At 48.6% G+C, this 17254-nt stretch overlaps 1 protein-coding gene across 16 annotated transcripts in view; it reads right to left on the reverse strand.

Moving 5' to 3' along the window:
- Camta1 (calmodulin binding transcription activator 1) overlaps window positions 1-17254 on the reverse strand; it is an 858665-nt gene that overhangs the window by 339400 nt on the left and 502011 nt on the right. The gene's annotated exons all lie outside the window — the stretch shown is intronic.

Raw genomic sequence — 17254 nt, forward strand, 5'->3', positions numbered from 1 at the left:
GCTGTTCATCACCAAAGGAAGTCGGGACAGGAACTCACACAGGGCAGGAACTTAGAAGCAGGAGTTGATGCAGAGGCCATGGAGGGATGTTGCTTACTGGCTTGCTTCCCCTGGCTTACTCAGCCTGCTTTCTTATAGAACCCAAGACTACCAGGCCAGGGATGGCACCACCCACAGTGGGCCCTCCCACCCTTGATCAGTAATCGAAAAAATGCCCCACAGCTGGATCTCATGGAGGCATTTCCTCAAGTGAGGCTCCTTTTCTTGTGATAACTCCAGCTTATGTCAAGTTGGCACACAAAACCAGTACAGAAGGGATTCATTTGGCTTTCAGTTCTGGGTTATAGACCATCACTGAGAGGAAGTCACTGTAGGAACGACAGACCACTAGTCACACATCCATCAAGAGCAGAGGGAGAACAGGCACATTCCTGTTTGCTTCACTCTTAACACATTCAAGGAAACGGGTCTCCAGTGGGCTCCTACATCGTTAACAATCAGACAGTCTCTCACAGACACCCCCATAGGTCAACCTGTTCCAGGCAGTCCTTCAGTTGAGACTCTCTTCTGTGGTGAGTCTACGTCCTGTCAAGCTGACAGTTAAAGCCAGCCGGCACAGTGAGATCTACAGCATTCTGAGGCAGCATACAGCCCACAGGCTGTGGCCTGGATAGTCCTGCAGGACCCGTTGGAGCAGGTGACAAGTAGGTGACAAGTAGGTCACCATGGAGGTCACCATGGAGGTCACAGCTCAGTGGGGAAGGCACGTGAGCCATGCTTCCCTGCCCAACTCTAGGGCAATTCCAGAAGTGCCAGCAGAGTCGGCTATCAAGAGGGAGTTGCTGGCCTGCCCTGGACCTCAGAAAGCCCAGAGAAAGCCCAGGGTCTGCAAACTTTACTGCCTCAGACAAGCATGCAACACGGACTCTTCTGGAGTCACCCAGCTGTGGCACCCGTCCTTTGCTCTAGTTATCGGACACTGGGAGTGGCTCTTGGAGATGGCCCTCAAGCACACTTGAAAGACATCACATCTACTTTGTTTCCCAATAAGGACATCACTGTGTACCTCAGTTTCCTCATTGGTGAAGGAGTTCCCTGATTGTGGGTATGAAGACTGGTTGAGATGCTGTGTAGACATGGCTTGCTGGGCAGAGTTAGGTCATAGTCAGGGGGCAAGGGCTGCTGAAGTCAGTGTACCAGTAGGACAGACATGGACACCATTGGAACAAGTACCCCTGCCCATATCTGTCCCTGTAACTCCCCCGGAAATCATCCCTGGGCCCTATCCCTCCAATCTCATAGGAATCTAGCCTTTGGCTCCATTCCACCAACTACCCAGGAAGTTACCCTCTATTCCTAGTCAACCCTAGGACCCTGTCCATCTTCCTTGTAAGATGCCAACCCTGGCCCCTCTGCATCTCTGCTCAGGCTCAATACCTTGTCCCTTCAACTTCCTGGGGAGGCCAGCCCTTGGCACATAGCCCATGTAAGCCCCCCACAAGCCATCCCCAGCTCATGTCCCTTCAACCTCCCAGGAGCCAGCCCCCGCCTGGAACCCTGTTCTTATAGCATCCCAGGAAGCCAGCTTTGGACCCCGTCCCTCTCACCTCCCTGGAAATAAAACATGGCCTCTTCTGAAACTTAATTCTACTTTCCAGACAGCACATTGCTTTATCCTTAAGAACAGAGAAAATAGTCTTGAGATCTCTGAGTTGTCCAGCCCCACATGCTGAAGAGCTAAGAGCACATGCTTACAGTATTTACCACAGGATGTGCTGGGGACACAAGGCCAGCCTGGTTTCCACTTCCCCACTCAGGACCACAGCTGCTTGAGCTGTTCTGTTCTTGCTTGCAAGAGAGTCATGCAAGGCAAAAGCAGTAGTTCGAGTTGAGGAGAAACCAGTCCTCCGATGGGTACTCATCTCTTATTCAAATGGCCGTAACATATTTCAGTGGTGATGGGATACTAGAGAATGGAAATCTTTTCATGTCTTCAGACACAGTGATGGCTGGCCCTGCCTTCTGGAGTGTGTACCATTCTGTTCAAGGCCTATAACTTGTAACAGAGAGCGAACCCTGCTTTGTCTTCTGTCCCTCAGTAGCCCAGTGCCCCAACATGGTCCCTTCATACCCAGGAGATAGCTGTCTTTCTTATTACAAACCCCAAGAGCTGGCACATCTGGGGGCTTACACAACTAGAGGCTGGCACAGCTGGAGGGCAGCTCTGTGGACATCCACAATCCAGAGCTTTGGGCCCGTTATCTAGAGCTTTGGGCCAGTTGCCCACAGCCTGCAGGGAATTTCTAGCTTAGAGACTCTTGTGGACTGAGAGCTGGTGTCCAGAGCCAGAGGGATTTTTATCAAGGGTCAGTCTTCTTGGTTTGGATTAAGGAGGAAGCCTGACCTTCCAAAATACTTCCTACCATGTGTTTATCGTGGCACTCATTCCAGTGGCTTGTGGGTTGGATGTGGGTTTTCCATGGCAGGAACCCTTGGATGGTAGGGACTAGGTGTGCCCTCTACTAAGTCCTTGAGACCCAAGTCATTGTTTGATGAAGAGGTGGAGGGTTGGTATTAAGGTTCTTGCCAATGAGACGGGGCATGGACGGATGGATGGATGGATGGATGGACATATGGATGGGTGGACAGATGGATGAATATAAGCATGTATGTATATAAGCAGGAGGTGGGGAGGGGTAGAGAGAGGAGAGGAAGGAGCAGAGGAAGAGGGGAAGGGAGGAAGGGATGTCTTGTAGGGACCGAGGCTCAGCAGCTGCCAAGGAAAGCAGCCATGCTCCAGGAGAAGCCTAAGTCTTGGGGTCCCTTCACCTAGGCATCTCTCCAGAAGCAAGATGTCTGATTTGTCCTGTCTGAGATGTCTCCCTGGGAACCTGACTAGAGGGACAGCCTGCCTGTCTTTTCCTGGATGCACAGGCTAGGGAGGCAAAGTGCCTCAAGGTCCCCTTGGTCTAACCAGAAAGCCTTGCTAAGTGACCGACTGGAGCTGGGGCTTGCAGCCCTCCGCCAAATTCAGTGGCCACCTGGATTTGTAAATAAAATTGTATAGGAATGCAGCCATGTGTTTCCCCCTTGTCTCTGGCTGCTTTGTACCAGACAGCAGAGGTTAGTCCAGCCACAAAGATCCGATGGCTCAAGACAGCTGACTTACTGACTGGCCTGTGCAGGGCAAGGGCTGCTGACCCTTGGGACAGAGCCCTGTTTGATGCCCCATGGCAGGCTGTGGGGTCTGGGGCTAGCCCCTAACAGAAACTGTTGTTTCCCACATACCTTCTGAGGAAGAGAAAATTAGGGGAGCTGGTGGAAGTCAGGGCTGTGGGGAGTGGCCATGGTGGAATGCTTCGGAAGGTGACTGGAAACACCAGAAGGCTTCTCTCAGGACCTCCTGCCTGAGCAAGGCAGCCTGAGACTCCTCAGGAAGCGGCCAGTTCCTTCTCAGGGAGGGATTCCAGCCCGCTGTGTGTGGAGTGGTCCACCTCTGCTGCCTGAGTTTTCTCTTTCTGAAACAGGCATAGTGCGATAGAATCACCTGCACATCGTCCCCCCATCTAGAACGGACGACTCGCTGGGTTTTAAGATACTCAAGAGTTGCTCAGTCCATGTTAGAATTCAGAACGTAAACTTTAGTTTAGAATTCAAATGTAGAATTTAAATTAAATCAAGTGTAGACTTTAAAGCCAACTCCAGAGTACTTAGGAGTTAGTTTTCAATTGTTCTTTACATTAAAGTCATTATTTTAGAATCTATATAAGACTGACCATTTTAGCCACTCTCAGGTATGGGGTCTGCTTTCATTAAATATGGTTTTATTTCCACGTTACTGTTACTGTCACGGTTGTTTATTTTGAACCCCTTTGCTACCTGTTTCACAGGACTCAGGTCTACTTGACCCAGTGCTGGCCCTATACTTCACTTCTGGGTGAAAGGTCACATTTCTCCAGGGACTTGCCCTATTGAGTAGAGTGCCTGACACAGGGTAGGTGTAAATAAAATGACTGGCAAGTCCATGGACTGAGCCCACCTCTGTGGGTACGGGCTTTACTGGAGCCAAGTCCTGTGCCTGGTGCACATCTTCCCGTGGTTCACAGTAGACAGTACCCAGCATGCCTCAGTGAGCAGGAGACCCTGGACTGTGGGGACTCCTCCTCTGATGTGTGTCCATAGGTGCCAGAGCCATCAGCTCATGGTTGTGGGTGGGGGAGGAGTGGAATCTCCCGTGTGCTTCTATGAGGGTGGCTATGGTGCCAAGAGCAAAACCCCCAAAATCCAGAAGAGGGAGCAGAGATTTGATGCCCGTATCAGAGCTCTTCATGGAAAAGAGCCAATAAGAGATATCAATATGCCTGTCTATCGACCGAGCAATCTATTGATCGAGACTTACGTACATATTTGGATGATGGAAAGAGGTTTATCTTGAACACTTGGCTCAGCTGTGGGGCCTGGAAAGCTCTATACTTGTAGGGCAGAAGGGTAGCCTGGAAATGTGGCCAGGCGTTGGTGGTGTCCTCTTGGGTATGAAGTCAAGCATGGCAGGCTGGGGGTGGGCTTCTAGGATACAGACTGGTGCCAAGTTCCTTTGGGTATAGAAAGCCTTGGGCTCTGCTATCAAGGCCTTTATCTAATTGGAATAGGCCCACCCTTGCTGCAAGGGGCATTTGCGGTACTGAGAGAGTACTGTGCCCATCTCTATAGAAACTGCTAGACTGCTGTCTGCCTCCAGAACCAGGTGCCATGGCTGACAGATGAAGGAGGCTAGTGCAACCCCCATCGTGTGTCCTCCCCAAGATACTGGACTCCTCTGGGCTTGGAATTCATATTAGGGCCACAGGCACCTCTAGGTATCTGGAAAGGCCTACCGGGTACGGGACTCGAGTTCTAGGGAGAACACTACTTCTCCTGTGGCTCCTTCCAGACGCAATGGTTACCTGTCTCAGCTAGGGCTTTCCCAGGACAGCCTGCCTCTTCCCTCTCTGTGTAGCATCCCAGCATCGGTATCATCAGCATCATCGGCATCACTGTCCACCCCCAGACCAGGAAGAGAAGGCAGGCTGTAGGAGTGACTGCTCCCAAGGACCGATCTGGTCTTTTATTGCTTTGCATACTTGTGAGAGAGAAAAAATAAATTCACAGGTGTTCAGCGAAGGGCTGCTCCGTGGGCAGGAAAGCCCCAGGTTGGAGTGTGGATCCGTGGCTGCGTTTTAATTAGCTCCATAAATAATTATGCCTCGGAGACACCAGATCTGCCTTCCAGGCTCTTCCCCACACCAATAGATCCGTCTTATTTAACACATTTTACTGATTAAACAAACCTGTGTTCTGTACTTTAAACGCCAGGGTTATGCTGGCCTCGTTTTCAGAGTTATCAACACGTCTGCCACCACTGAATGGCAAAAGCCCATGTCCTAAGTCAGCCCCGCAGCTGGGTTCCTCCCACCACGACGCATCACAAGCTCCGTGTGCCCAGCCTCAGAGTCTGCATTGTGTCCTCACTTGGCTTCTGTCGGAGAGCCTGGCCTTGTTTTTCTCCCCAGAGCCAGGTGTGTGAGACTCTGGGGCGGGGACATCCTTTCATCCAGAGCCTCAGGAGCTAGAGGGCTTCAGGAGACTGGGGATATGCGGGGCTGAGATGGCTCAGCTGTTCTGATGCTTGTCACCCAGAGTCTGTTGACATCCCAAATCCTGACAGGTGGCTGCTGGGTAAACTGTTGATTGACCCACTTGTTTACTTTGATAAAGGCACCATTAAAAAAGACAGTGCTGTGTGTTAATGTCAGTCTCTGGACAAAGAAGGAATCCTTCTGCACCCGAGGATGCCGACTGCTGAGCTATCTATATTCCATCCCCAGCTTTGCGGGAAGCATAGAAGTTCCACTTGCTTAGAACTTAATGGAGACTCGCACAAAGGACCCGAAAGAGCCTCCAGGCGGGATCTCTGAGGGAGATCCAGCTTTCCTGGCTGTGGCGGCTGTGGGCTTGGGTGGTCTTTGATGGTATGTGAATCGAGTCTGATGTGGCAGGCGTTTCTCGGAGCCGGAAGTCAGTTCCAAAGTTTGCAGGAGGAGCTTCAGCGAAGGGGCTCGTGTTTTAATTTGTCTGCGGGTGGAAAGCGTGCCTCTCCCACCCCAAGCTGCGGCAGGCAGGCATGCTCTAGTTAGAAACTGAGCGCTCCCTCGCCAGATGCCAGGTGAGAGGGTTACCGAGCATGGCTTTCAGAACAGTGGGTTTTATGGCTGGCTCTGAGGAACTGCTCAGCCTCATTTGCATCCCAATGGCAGGCTAAGAAAAGGCACCGGGCACCGGAAGCAGCCTCCTCCAGCTCCACTGCCAGTCACGGGTCACTTTCAGCCAACATCTGGAGAGTATTTTTAAACCACATCTGTAGCTTTAATTGGGGCTCACCTGGGGTGACGGGGAGGGGGAGGGGGGACTTGAGAGGCGCATTGCTGGAAAAGATGAGGAGACTGGCAGTTATGTGTGGCTTGGGCCCAGAAGCTGCCTGGCTACTTTGGGTACTTTTGTGGTGGGCCGCGATGGATAGGGGAAGCTTTGCACGGGCTGCATGCTGGGAAGACAGAAATCCCCTTTCTACCCCTGCACGAACGCGTCATTCTGAAAAAATGGCTTCTGCCCCAGCATCCAAGTACGGTTTCCCCTTAAGCAGCATAGAAACCCACACAGTTCTCGGATGTCCGGAAGGCCTTGAGGTCGGTCGCCTTGGACTGTCTTGCCAGGGAACATCAAAGGCTTCTCTGCCTGCTAGGCAGGTCTCTCTTTTCTCTGGTGATAGCTGAATGGTAGTTCACTGTCTAAGAGTTTTATTTTCCACATGACCAATGAGGACACACACACATTTCTCTGAGACCTCTGCTTTTCCTTAAGTATGTTCAAGATGTACAGAATTATTCAAAAATTCTGAGAGTCAACTCAGAGAAACACATATTAAAAATCCACATTCAAATGGTGAGGTCTTTGGGCTGGCCTAGCTAAACAATATGCTCTCTTCCACCAAGTCACAGCCACCAAGTCACAAGGAAACGCTATTTCCCAAAGACAGGCGTGCCATCTGGCTGTCGTGCCGCCCCACCCCCCTCCTTGATAAATACCAGTGATAATAGGAACGAAATCCCTGCATTTCACTGGAACAACCATTAAAATGTAAACGCAGAGAGAGGATTTTGAGTGGGCCACAAAAATGCTTTATTCCGGAGACTGCGTGAGGCGAGGAGAATCTACAGTTGAGTCTTGAACATATTCCACAGTATGTAAATATGCCCGCTCCTGTTTCTGAAGACTTTGTGTTGATTGGAAGATCTGCAACATGGTGCAGGGTAGGTCAGGATCATGGGAAAACACGGACTCAGTCATCTCCATGAACAAGTTGCTCATTTTGGCTCCAATAAATGTTCTGATGCTGCCGAGGCCCAGTTTCTCACTAACAAAGCATAAGCCGTCACAAGGAGGCCAGAGCAGGACGAGGAGTGGCTCAGTCTGTGCCTACACACAGGGGCTTTTTCCTGGTTTGACATTGTGTGAAGGGACACCTGTGCAGTTGTCCTCATCAGAGTGTGGTCTGGGGTCCGATCAGACCCGCACCTGGGCCTTTGTCTATTTGTAGAAATGGTAAGGAGACCAGATCTGTGCCAAGCCCAGGGCTCTGTGGGAATGACGGGGCCCGGGCCATCAGAGGAGCTGGTCACTAGAGTGTCCTTTGACACATCTGCTCTCCCTGTTCCCAAACCTCAGAGCAGGGCACCCTGAATGCCTGATGGCTCTCCTCAAGGGCAGAGGGGATACTGTCACTCGTGCACATCACATCTGCGTGTCACTTGCAGCGAGTTCAGCATGATGTGGTAGAAAGCCTTGGGGAAGAAGGACGCAGAAATGTTCACATTCGACTTGCTGGTGATGGCCCCCATTTCACTATGGTTTTAAAGGAGTGGCTGGGGGCTTGAGTGTCAACTACAAGCAATGACACATACCATCTGCCTTCTGTTCATATCTGGGAGGGATAAGTTCATGTTCCATGAAACCAAAGAGGGTTATGAACATAGTAATATGGAATATGTGTGCACATGTTGGGGTGGGGGATTAGGAGTCTACTGGCAGGGGATGTAGTATATGTGCATGAGTGCATGTGTGTGGAGGGTGGGAACTTATGAACATGCTAGCAGGGAATGTACCTGAGTATACATGTGTGCACGCATGTGGAGGGGGTTGTGAACCTACTAATAGGCATATTTAGGTGTGTGCATAAGTATGCATGTGTGTTGCATAGATTATGAGCCTGCGCACATCTGTGCATATGTGTGTCTCCAGGGGTCTGTGTATATTCATGTCACCTAGAAGTATTCTTTATTTTTACTGCCTGCTTTGCTCAGGCTGCAGACGGCGTAAGATCAGCAGCAGCCTCTAAATTATAGATCGGCTCACCGAGTTCTCCATGTCACTCATTAGCCACGTCACCCTGAGGCTCTGCGCAACCGTAAATTAAGGAACACAATGGCTGCAGGGAAATTAGGTGAATAATTTTCTCATTAAACTAAAAACTTGGGGATGCTTCCGGTTACTTCCAGGCTGCTCCTGAGACAATGCAGAGCCACGAACAGACAACAGACAGGACCCTGAACGCCAAGGGTGCCGTTCTTCACAGCGAGTTAGGTGTGGTTTACATTAAAAATAGAACAGGCTCCCGCAAACAGACCTGTATTTATGTGGAGTGCTGCGACAACTGTCATTTCACATTACTCAGAGAAATCCCACGGGTCCGTTGTAAGTATTAAATGTGGCAATTTTTTTTGTTTACCGACAAAACATAATAAAAAGAACACAGGCTCCCGGGTGACATTCAGGGGGATTTCCCCCTCGTTCCCTGAAGTTATTCATAAAATAAACATGTGTTTCCTGTCCCCATTGCCCTGCTTTTTTGAGAGTTTCCTGACAGGGGACCAAGATTGACAGGCAAGGCAGCACCCTGCTCCCGGGATCCCCAGTCCACAGCTCCTATGCAGCGCCCTTCCTGCTGTGTCTCCATTTGTCCAAAGATCAGCTTCCAACCTCATCCTGGAGCCCATCGTGACCAGTGCGACAAGCAGAGAGGTACAGAGACTTGGGAAGGAGAACGCACGTGTATGCAGGTGTGCATGCAGGTGTGCATTCATGTGTGTGTGTGTATGTGTGTGATATACGTGTTCATATGTGCACACACGTGTGTACGCATATTTTATGCATGCATATGTATACATGTGTGGTATATACATGTTCATGTGCACGCACATGTGTATGTGCTTGCGTGTGTGCACGAGTACATGTGTGTAGAGGCTACTGTCAGGGGTCTTCTTCAATTGCTCTCCACATTGTTTTTTGAGACAGTCTCTCACCTAACTTGGGTCTCACCAGTTCAGCTGGGCTGGCCAGCTAGTGAGCTCCTGGGTCCCTCCTGCCTCTGCCTCTCTCTGCCTCTCTGCCTCTCTGCCCCGCCTCTGCCCTGCCTCTACTGCAGTTATAGGCATTTGCCAATGTATTTTTCCATTGTATTTTGTGGGTCCTCGTGTTTACTAAACCTAGTCCTATTTTCTAGGTCCCAGGAGAGACAGACTTACCTATTTATTTATTTATTGTGGTGGAAAAGAGAGAAGTGGTCCAGATTATGCATCTCAAGCTAAGGATTTGTTCTTGATGTCAAAACACTGAGTGTTCCAGGGAAGGCCGTGAAACTATCCATACTAGAAAAAGGAGGACCCACACCGAGTCAGCCTGGCTGACCTTCTCCTCGTCCCTATCCACAGTGGGTCAGAAGGTCAGAGTGACAGGAGACCAAGCACACAGCACGTGGCTCTGAGCAGAGGCTCCCGCTGATGCCTTTACAGAAGCTCTCAGAGTGTGGTTCCTCACACAAGCTCCTTGAGGTTCTCGCTGATCTTTCAGAGTGTGAAGGGACCCTAAGATCTGCCTGAGGGCTGCTGCTGACTTAGTGTCCCTGCTGATAGGGGTCCCCAGCAGCACATGCTCCTCAGGAACAATGGTGTGGTACACTGAGCTTAACTGCTATCTCCATGGCGATAGCCCCATCCCTGTGAAGCAAACTAACCCTGACTCCGATAGGTACCTGTTGCCATGACAAAAATAAACAAATAAATAAATATATAAATCACCATCTCTACCTCTTCCCCCCCCCCGACATGTAGCTAATGGGTTTTTAAATACAATTCCTGCTGGCCAGTGCTTCCTGTTACAATCCTTACAATAGGGCGCTAACCCAAACAATTCATTCTCTTCTCTTATAACTTAGTCAGCTAGTGCAAATGTGACTGAATAATTGCTTTCTATTTTATAGAAAACATTCTCTTGTCCCAGGTAATAATTTGATTTAAAATGTAGATAGATGAGACAGTTTCCATCTTAATTTACTATGATTAGCTGATAAGAGGGAGTAACCCGCCTGATCTGAAAGTTCCCTCGAAGATCGCTCAGGCACTATTGGTCCTCACTGGGCTCTCAACCCTTATCTGGGTCCAGAGGGCCATGCTCTGAAGACAGGTCATGCTCCACTTTCCTGCCAAGGTAGGAGGCACATGTGAGCAAACACATATGTGCACATATGCACATTCGCACGCGTGCACACACACACACACACACACACACACACACAAACACACACACACACACACACACACACACACACGGAACATGGAACTATGGGTATGGAAGGAACATTCAGAGAGAAAAGGACTTCTGTTTCGCTAGTTATCAGCTCTGTGGTTCTAAACAGTTCACCCACGGGAAAAGCATAAAAATGCTTACCCATGAAAAAAGCATAAAAGAATTTTACCCCAGAAGAATAACATCTTAAAACTAACCCTTGTATAAGTTAGAGGCTGGGCCATTTGTCAATATAAACTCGCTACCTTTTAAAAAGCTATCTCTTTACTTCTTGCTGCTAAGTTTGGTGGATAATTTTGAAATTTCCTTCCTTAATGAAAACAGCCTTACAGGAAGGGGAGACGTGATTAATTATGAACACAGCTGCCATGTCCTAATTGTTAAAAATATTCAATTTAATTATTTAGAAAACATCTAGTCACAGTTTATGTTCATCTAGGGAGGGAGATTAGAAAACCCAATATAATTAGAAATGACATTGTTACTAATTTGCAATTCAAGAATTCCTTCTAGAACATTCTGCCAACCCCTGGTGTACCTAACACTTCTGCTCCTGGAGTAAGAAACTATGGTGGTACCCTAGGGTTTGAAAGGAAAGATGCAGGAAGGGTGGGGACATAGTTGGAATAGAGGCATCTTTCTATCTCTGAGGTATCCTTAGGGGCACTGAGTCATAAAAATGCCACCAAACACAAGAAAGAAAGACCCTCCACAGGCAAGAACTAACCAACAAGAAAGGTTAAGATATGGAAAGTAAAAGTAACAGGATATGAGAGTGTGTGTGAGTGTGTGTGAGTGTGTGTGTGTGTGTGTACAGGCAAGAACCAACCAATAAGAAAGTTTAAGATATGGAAAGTAACAGAGTATGAGAGTGTGTGTGAGTGTGTGTGAGTGTGTGTGTGTGTACAGGCAAGAACCAACCAACAAGAAAGGTTAAGATATGGAAAGTAACAGAGTATGAGAGTGTGTGTGTGTGTGTGTGATTGTGTGTGTGTGTGTGTACAGGCAAGAACCAACCAACAAGAAAGGTTAAGATATGGAAAGTAACAGTAACAGAGTATGAGAGTGTGTGTGAGTGCGTGTGAGTGTGTGTGTGTGTGTGTACAGGCAAGAACCAACCAACAAGAAAGTTTAAGATATGGAAAGTAACAGAGTATGAGAGTGTGTGTGAGTGTGTGTGTGAGTGTACAGGCAAGAACCAACCAACAAGAAAGGTTAAGATATGGAAAGTAACAGTAGCAGAGTATGAGAGTGTGTGTGAGTGTGTGTGTGTGTATGTGTGTGTGTGTGTGCATGTGTGTGTGTGTGTGTACAGGCAAGAACCAACCAACAAGAAAGGTTAAGATATGGAAAGTAATAGTAACAGAGTATGAGAGTGTGTGTGAGTGTGTGTGTGTGTATGTGTGTGTGTGTGTGTGAGAGAGAGAGAGAGAGAGAGAGAGAGAGAGAGAGAGAGAGATCTGTTTAAAGACAGAAAAGAGGGGAAATCAGAGTTTGAGAGAATAAGAGAACCTCAAACCAGAGATGTGGGTTTAGGGGAGAGGTAACTACAACCTCCAAAGGCAGAGACATAATTATCAAAAATTAAAGCTGGGGCCACCGAGATGTCCCGTGAATGACGGGCTTGCTGTGCAAGCATGGGAAGTGGGATTCAGGTCTGCAGGAGTCACGGACTGCTAGATGGGCATGGTCCACTGTAATCCCAGCATATAAGAGGCAGAGATGGAGTCCTAGGACAAGCTGGATAGCTAGACTAGACACATCATTATGTTCTCAGTTCATTAGAGAGACCCTGGCTCAGTGAATAAGGTGGAGAGTGATTGAGAAAGGTTCCTGATGTCAGAATTAGGCCTCAACTCGCATACATACATACATACACAAATACACGCACCCTCACAGCACATGCACGCACGCGCGCGCGCACACACACACATATGCACCTCTGCACACATATACACACCCAAAATAAAATTGAAAGCTCATGGTAAAGAAAATAGAGTCAAAGAAAGAATTGGTAAATTGAAAGATAAATCAAGAGATATTATTAACATGATCGAGGAATAGCAGTGCAAGCCTGTAATCTCGGCACTTAGGAGGGAGAGGTAGGAGGAAGGAGGGCAGGCTCAGGGCAGGCTCAAGGTCAGGCTAGACTTCATGGTGAATCCTAGGCCTGCATTGCAGAGTGAGACCCTGCCTCAAAAAATTAAGAACAAAGCCCAAACTTTTTGTTAGGAAAGCCAAGACAGAGATATAACATGCCAGAAAATGTGAGGTAGAAATCATCCCACAATGTAGAGGGACTGAGCTTACAGGGACAAAGCGAACTGCGGCAACATCTGGAATCTGGGTTCTCTGAGAATATTTAGTCAGCCCTGTTCAAGATGAATATCAGAGGTGTAGATCAGCAGGAAAGGGCTTGCCTAGCAAGCCCAAGGTCCTAGGTTTGATCCCCGCACCAAAACAAATAAAAGAATCCTGAGGGGCTGGAACTGCAGCTTAGCAGTGGAAAGCACTTGCTGTTTGTCCAGTGGATCTGACATCTCTCCCAGCATCAGATTCTGGAGGCTCACAACTCCCTGTAATTCAGCTCCAGTGGATCAGACATCCTCTTCCAGCCCGAAGGCAGGGCACACACATTCCACACACACACGCGCGCGCGCGCGCGCACACACACACACACACACACACACACACACACACAAACAACTTTTAAAAGGCCCAGTGAATTGCAATTGGGAAAAATAAACACACCCCAGTATAGTGCATCAGAGGCAAAATGCAGAACCCAGGGGTGGAAGCCGAACAAAGGCACACTGACAATTACAATGACAGCTGATTTCTCAAAGTAACCATGAGTCCCAGGAGGCCCTATGCTACTGTTTCCAAGTGCTGAAAGAGGGAAGAAAAAAAAAAAAAACAGGAAACCTGTCAACCTAGAAGAATTATGTATCCAACAAAAGCAGTCTTTCAGGAACCAGGGAGATGAAGATATTTTCAGAAACAAAACCAGGGCTGAGAAAGTCCATCTCCCCCAGGACTCCATGAAGAAAGCTTCCCAGGTCAGGCCTCAGAGAGTAGGAGGAGATTCCAGAGGTGAGGTGGATGGGGGGGGGGAGCAACCTGGATAAGGGAAGTGAGAAATATGGCAAGTCAAAGGTCCCTCTTCTAACAGAGGCCTGTAGTCCAGCTTAACCAAGGCAGCCCGCCCCCAGTGGCATGAGGCCTCTCCCAGTGGCATGAGGCCTCCCCCAGTGGCATGAGGCCTCCCCCAGTGGCATGAGGCCTCTTGTCATACCCTCCTCCCTACTAGATCCCTGCTGTTTGTATTCAATATGCTATGTACTCCATCTTAATGAAGATACCAGGGCTGTGGAGACAGCTGTGCAAGCGTGGACTCCCCAGCACTCATGTAAAAAGCCAGAGATGGCACTGTGTGCTTCTAATTCCACCAGTGGGGAAGAAGAACCCAGTGGTTCCCTGGAGCCCACTGGGCAGCCAGTTGGGCTTCACTCAGGAGTTCCACGTTTAGTGAGAGATGCTGTCTCACAACATTAGACTGAGAGTGAAACTTTCTGTGTCCTCAGCTGGCCTCCACATATATGCACACACATGTACATCCCAATCCTCTCCTACCCCCCACCCCACTCCCTACGCAGTCCTTGTTTCCCTCCGCAGTCGCTACGTTCTGTCTTGCCCTCCATTTCTTCTGGTCTGTCTACATAGAGCTCCGAACTGCTTTCTGTCCTTACTCCAGCACCAAAGCTAAGGTCGCTGCCACCCCTCTCACATCGCCCTTGGGCACATCTCTTCCACTGCCTTCCTGGCTCTTGTCTCTCCTGGTGAGTCTCAGGGATGGTGTGGATTCTTCTTCAGGGCGCCACAAGGAAGCACAAACTTCTAGTGATAGATAGGTGGCACAATGACAGGAACTCCTGCTCCCAAAGCTCCAGAGGCCAGATGCCAGCTGGATGGTATTCCCTCTGAAGGCCCTGGTGGAGGGCCCTCCGTGAATCATCTTCCTGCTGCTTCCAGAAAGCATCCATCAATCACTCTACTCCTCTATCGTTTTTGTGTCCTTGTGGGTCCCTGTCCAAACATTACTCTTGAAAAAAAAAAGAAAGAGAAAGAAAAAAAGAAAGAGAGAGAGAGAGAGAGAGAGAGAGAAAGAAAGAGAGAAAGAGAGAGAGAAAGAAAGAGAGAGAGAGAGAGAGAGAGAGAGAGAAAGAGAGAGAGAGAGAGAGAAAGAAAGAAAGAAAGAAAGAAAGAAAGAAAGAAAGAAAGAAAGAAAGAACCACTGTCATATTGGACATAGGGCCATCCTAATCTAGGATCTGAATCCCCTTAACTTGATCACACACACACACACACACACACACACACACACACAGACAGACACACACACAGCCTATTTCTACCAGAGGTTGCATTTGTAGGTTGGAGAAGTTTATTGAATCTATCCCTCTGGGAGACAAGCCTAGCCATGACACTCATTCTACCAACCATAAGCACACCCACCTCTGTTGCGAATTGTCAGGGTGCCCCCTCTTCTCCCCAGGCAGATGGCTGCTGGAGGGGATGCTTCTCTCCCCACTCACATGGCATTTGCATTTACTTCCTTAAAACTGGGGGAGATTCAGGCCGCGCGAACGCTCCGTCCTGGAACCCCAGCCTTGGGGTGCAGGCATCACAGTTGAAGCATGTCTGCATGAAGATCCCACTCTCTTCCCCATTGGTCCCCTGCCCAGATGTCTCACCTCTCCTGATGCCCCACCTCCTCTAGGAGGACCAGACCATCACCCACAGACACACTTGGCTCCAAGAGCCACTCTTTAACTAGACTGAGTCTTCAAGATCCTATTTCTGCATGAGGTTACTAGTGCTGGGGTTGGGAACTGAACTTCTCTTTCTATGGGACAAGATCAGAGATGTGTCAGCAAGTGGGTCTTGCAGCCACCCCTCTGCCATCAGTCTGGCCACACACGGTGTGACTCAATGCCTCCTCTCACTTGGTAACGTCCTGCCTGTCCTCCTCCATCAGCTCTCTGCAGCCCAGCAAGGCAGACTTTACATAAAGCAGTCAGAGCCGATGGCTCCACCCTTGAGTATTTGGAGGAGGCACCAGTGGCCTATGAGGCTCTCTGCCCATGGCCCAGCCCCGACTCCAAGACCTCACATTCTCCTTCAGTCCACCTTGGTCTCACTGGCCCCCATACTACTACTTTAAATTCACCATCTACTTCACGGAGACCATGGGCAGCCGCCCTTGGCATCCTAAGCCCCACTCTCCCTTTTCTTGATAGTAACTGCCGTTTGCCAGCAGTTCCTGATTCCTCTAGGGGCCATGGTTACTCGCTAGGGTCTGTCATGCCCACCAGCATGGCAAGTCCAACGGGGATGGGGGCTTTGCTGTCCCCTGCGCTGTGAATCCTAAGTGCCCGGAACAGATCCTGGGCACACACTGCTCAGATCTCTGTGGAAGGGTGGAATGGGGTGTTAACCACAGGGGGTGATGACGGAGTCCACTCTGTGGGAAAGGAAAGGAATTAAGACATTAAACCATCCCCCATCAGCAGCGCTTCTGGTGGGCATGGAGGGTCCCTATGGGGTGCCTCTGTACGTTTCTTGTGTGTTTGAGAGGCGGTCACACTATTGATTAACTTTAGACTGTTCATTTCTGTATCTAGGTTAGAATTTGCAAAGCAGCCACTAAACAGTAGAAATAAAAGATACAACAGCTCAGCCATCCACATATCATAAATGCAAATGGGAGAGATGGACCCCAGTGAATGGAGAAAAAAGAAGAAACAGAAATAGACACATATACACCCACCCCTATACTTACACTTCACACGTGCATACATGCACATATACATACATACACATACAAACACAAACACACACACCCTACACATATACTCATATACATAGTCACACATAGTCATACACAGCCACACATGCATACATGCACATATCCATACATAGATACATATGTACATACATACAAATATTTATACAGACATACACTCACATACACATTCACACACACACACATATCCTTTCACATACACTCATACATGCATACACACATATACATACATATATATTCACAGATACACTCACACAATTCATGCACATATATGCATACATGGTTATATGTGCACACATATGAATCATGGATATATACAAACACACACACACACACACATACATGACCCCAACCATGGAAAGAACTGGAAAACAATAATGAGTTTAAGCCAATCAACAGTTACATCCAATGGAACAGATTCCATTTTCAAAGTAAAAGAAAAGATTTTAAAGACAAATCTGACTGCTATGTTACCTACACACACTGTGACTACATCACCTACACACCGTGGCTATGTCACCTACACACTGTGACTATGTTACCTACACACACTCCAACTACATCACCTACACACCGTGACATGTTACCTACACACCATGGCTATGTTACCTACACACTCCATGACTATGTCACCTACACACCATGACTATGTCACCTACACACCTTGACTATGTCACCTACACATCATGACTATGTCACCTACACACTGTG

The sequence above is a fragment of the Mastomys coucha genome, unplaced genomic scaffold, assembly GCF_008632895.1.
Source record: "Mastomys coucha isolate ucsf_1 unplaced genomic scaffold, UCSF_Mcou_1 pScaffold18, whole genome shotgun sequence".
In the NCBI taxonomy this organism is placed as follows: Eukaryota; Metazoa; Chordata; class Mammalia; order Rodentia; family Muridae; genus Mastomys; species Mastomys coucha.